Source organism: Nicotiana sylvestris, chromosome 11 (genome assembly GCF_000393655.2).
Source record: "Nicotiana sylvestris chromosome 11, ASM39365v2, whole genome shotgun sequence".
Classification (NCBI taxonomy): Eukaryota; Viridiplantae; Streptophyta; class Magnoliopsida; order Solanales; family Solanaceae; genus Nicotiana; species Nicotiana sylvestris.
Genome location: NC_091067.1, coordinates 11,660,294 through 11,665,183, shown reverse-complemented (window position 1 = coordinate 11,665,183; position 4,890 = coordinate 11,660,294).

Genomic DNA, 4,890 nt, shown 5'->3' with positions numbered 1-4,890 from the left:
AATACCGAGAATTGTGGGCCTCTTCTAGAATTAACTCACGAAGTCCGTCCACATTAAGCACACAAATATGACCCTGCATCCTCAAAACTCCATCATCTCCAACTATAACCTTCTTGGCATCTCTGTGCCGCACTGTGTCCCTAAGGACAAACAAATGAGGGTCATCATATTTCCACTCCTTGATGTACTCAAACAATTAAGACCGAGCAACTGTACAAGCTAGAACACAATTGGGCTCAGAAAATCCAACCTCACGAACTGATTGGCCAGGGCCTGAACATCTAATGCAAGCGGTCTCTCACCAACTGAATGAACGTAAGGCTGCCTATACTTATTGACTTTCTACTCAAAGCATCAGCCACCACACTGGACTTCCTGGGATGATACAAGATAGTGATATCATAGTCTTTCAATAGCTTCAACCACCTTCTCTGCCTCAAATTGAGCTCCTTTTGCTTGAACAAATACTGCAAACTCCGATGGTTCGTGAATACCTCACACGACATGCCATAAAGGTAGTGCCTCCAAATCTTCAATGCATGAACAATAGTTGCCAACTCTAAGTCATGAATTCTTCCAGTGAACCTTCAACTACCGCGACGCATATGCAATCACCTTGCCACCCTGCAACAACACCGCACCAAGTCCAATACGAGATGCATCACAATATGCCGTATAAGATCCTGAACCTGTGGCCAACACCAACACTAGCGTCATAATTAAAGTAGTCTTAAGCTTCTGAAAGCTTGCCTCACACTCCTCCGACCATTTGAATGGGGCACCCTTCTAGGTTAGCCTAGTCAACAGGGCTGCTATAGATGAAAACCCCTCTACAAACCAATGGTAATAACCTGCCAATCCCAAGAACTCTGGATCTCCATAGCTGAAGTGGGTCTAGGCCAGTTCTGAACTGCCTCAATTTTCTTAGGATCCACCTGAATGTCCTCTACTGATACGACGTGACCCAAGAAAGCAACTGAGCTCAACCAAAACTTGTATTTTGAAAACTTAACATATAACTGGCTGTCTCTCATAGTCTGAAGAACGATCCGAAGGTGCTGCTCATGCTCCTCTCGACTGCGGGAGTAGATCAAAATATCATCAATAAACATAATCACAATCCAGAAAAGGCTCGAACACTCGGTTCATCAAATCTATAAATGTTGCTGGGGCATTTGTCAGCCCAAATGACATCACTAGAAACTCTTAATGCCCACAACGAGTCCGAAAAGTTGTCTTAGGGACATCGAATGCTCTAATCCTCAACTGATGGTAGCTAGACCTCAAATCAATCTTTGAAAATACTTTGGCACCCTGAAGCTGGTCAAATAATAATCTATGCACATCTTCATCAATCTATCCTTCTTCTTTATAAATAATACAAGCGCACCCCAGGTGCGAGACACTAGGTCTAATAAAGCCCTTATCAAGCAAATCTTACAATTGCTCCTTCAATTATTTCAAATCTAGCGGGGCCATACAGTATGGCAGAATAGAAATGGCCTGAGTGCCCGGGGCCAAATTAATACAGAAGTCAATATCCCTATCGGGTGGCATCCCCGACAGGTCTACAAGAAACACCTCTAGAAACTCACGGACAACTGGTACTGAATCCATATAAGGAACCTACATTAGAATCATGGACATAAGCCAAATAGGCTAAATACCCCTTCTCGGCCATATGCCGAGCCTTCACATAAAAAATAACCCTGCTAGTAAAATGGCCAGGAGTCCCTCTCCACTCTAATCGAGGCAACTCCAGTAAGGCTAAGGTCACCATCTTGGCGTGACAATCCAATATAGCATGATAAGATGACAGTCAATCCATACCTAAAATGACATCAAACTCAACCATATCGAGAAGTAGAAGATATACACTAGTCTCAAGACCTCCAATGATAACCACACATGAACGATAGACATGATCTACCACAATAGAATCTCCCACAAGTGTGGACACATACACAAAAGCACTCAAAGAATCATGAGGCATAACAAAATATGAAGCAAAATAGGACGACACATATGAATAAGTAGAACTCGAATCAAATAGAACTGAGGCATCTCTACTACAGACTGAAATCGTACCTATGATAACCGCGTCAGATGACTCAGCCTCAAGCCTGGCTGGAAAAGCATAGCATTGGGGCTGGGCCCCACCACTCTGAACTACATCTCTAGAACGACTTCCTGCTGGATGGCTTCCACCTCTAGCGGCCTGACCTCCATCTCTAACAGCATGACCTCCACCTCTAGTTGTCTGATCTCTACCTTTGGATCCCTGACCCCCACCTTTAGTTGGATGCAACCGGTGCCAGAATCATGGCACGCAAACTCTATTGCGACGTGCCGCCCAATAATCTCGGACAAGTCCTCCTGATATGCCCCAAACCACCACACTCATAACATCCATCCTATGCTATGGTAGCTGAAACTGAGACTGGCACGAATGGGCTGGATGACCGCGGTAGTAACTCTTAATAGGAGGTGCACTGATAGGAGCTGTCAGTGCACTATAGGCTGGCTGCCCAGAATGACGCACATAAGGACCACGGCTCCGTGAAGCACTGTTGGATGCCTGAAGCGCTGACTGATATGGCTTGGGAGGATGATCCCTACCAAAAGTACCCTACCTCCAGATGAGGCACGACTAAAACAATCAGAATGAAGAGGCCTCCTATCTAACCCTTAACCTCTCTCCTATGAAAGAACATCCTCAATCCACCTAGCAACATTGGCAGCCATCTGAAAAAGAAATCTCACTACCGGTTTCCTTGGCCATTTGTAACTTGATAGGATGAGTGAGTCCCTCAATAAACCTCTCCACCCCCTCTCTCTCTCGGTAGGAAGCAGAAGAATAGCATGACGGGATAAGTCCACAAAGCGGGTCTCATACTGGGTGACAGTCATACTACCCTACTGAAGGCACTTTAACTGTCTGCGGTAGCTCTCTCTCTCTCTAAGTGATTGGAAGGAACTTCTCAAGAAATAGCTGAGAGAATTGGTCCCAAATAAGAGCAGGTGACCCGGTTGGTCTAGTCAACATAAAATCCCTCCACCATTTCTTTGCGGAACCAGACAACTGAAATGCAGTGAAATTGACCCCATTGGTCTTTACTATCCCCATGTTCCAAAGCACCTCATGACAGCTGTCAAGATAGTCCTGGGGGTCCTCTAAAGATGCGCTACTGAAGTGAACTGGAAAAAGCTTAGTAAACCTATCCAATCTCTATAAAGCCTCGAAAAATATAGTTGATCCATCGCCGGCCTGTGCCGTAATACCCGGCTAAACTACCCCAATTAGCTGGGCTGTCGGAGTCTGAAATTGGGGAGCCATCTGCTCCGGAGTGTAAGCGGGAGTCTGTGCTCCTCCCCCAGCCTGAGAGAAGGCTGGTGCCATAGGAAACATACCAACCTGAGCCACACTCTCCATAAAGCCCACTAAACGGACCAAGGCGTCCTGAAGCATTGGGGTGGCAATGAACCCCTCCGGTACATGAGCTGGTCCGACATGCATAGTCTGGGATGGAGCCTCCTCGTCAAACTCTACCTGAGGCTCCACTGCTGGTGCTGCTGCTCGAGCTCTTGGTTGAGCCCTACCCCTGCCTCGGCCTCTAGCATGGCCTCGACCTCTGCCCCTCGTAGGGCTCTAGGTGCTGCTCAGTTGAAGATGTGGTGCGTGTTCTCTCCATCTACGGGAGATAGAATAAAATCGCATGACAAAGAAGAATTGAAGTAAAACTGTTCCTAACTCCATAGCCTCTTGAAGATAAGTACAGACGTCTCCGTACCGATCCTCCAGACTCTACTAAGTTTGCTCATGACTCGTGAGACCTATGTAACCTAGTGCTCTTATACCAACTTGTCACGACCCGGAGTTCCCACCATCGGGAGCGTGATGGCGCCTAACATTTCACTTGATAGGCAACCCAACGTTAGAACAATTTATTCCATTTAACAGTTTAAATGATAAAATTAAGAGAGAACTGAAATAATGGAAATAATATAAAGTATAAATGCGGAAGTTAAACCAGCCAAACATCTATTACAAATCCTTGAACCTGGTATCATAAGTGCACGAGCTTTTAGAGTAATACATATAAGGGTTTGAAATAAATACAAAACTGTTTGAATGAAAATATATAGCTAAATAGAAAGAGGATGGGGACTCTACGAGCTGCGGGCGCTGAACAGTTGCACCTCAAGTCTCCACAAATATCCTATCTGAGCACGCTAATAACCGTCGTTGGGATCGACTCCAAAATATACACAGTGTGTAGAGTGCAGTATCAGTACAACTGACCCCATGTACTGGTAAGTGCCGAGCCTAACCTCGATAAAGTAGTGACGAGGCTAAGGCGGGTCACCTACACTATAACTTGTATGCAGTATATATAATTGTCACACCTGCTTTTACTACACCCCGTAAAGGGTATAAATTCAAGGGAGTTTTTCCAATTAAAGGACAATTGAAACGGGATTGTTTATTTATTAAAAATCAGAGTCGCCACTTGGGATAATTTAAGGTGTCCTAAGTCACCGGTTTAAAATCCTGAATCGAGGAAGTTGACTCTTATTTATGGTCCGCGAACACAGAAATCCGGGTAAGGAATTCTGTTAACCCGGGAGAAGGTGTTAGGCATTCCCGAGTTTCGTAGTTCCAGCACGGTCGCTTTGATCATACTTGGCTTATTAAAATTATTAAATTACTAATTTTAAATCCTATGTGCATTTACCCTTTACCGCTTTTAAATCACTTGATTATTCGTAGTTAAAGAATTGAGTTACGCGTGCGTATAACTTTTTCCGTTGGCGCGTCAAAAATCATGTCACACAAACGTGTCCATAATTAATAACGCTTTGTATTATTAAGAAAGTTTAGCTGAAGTT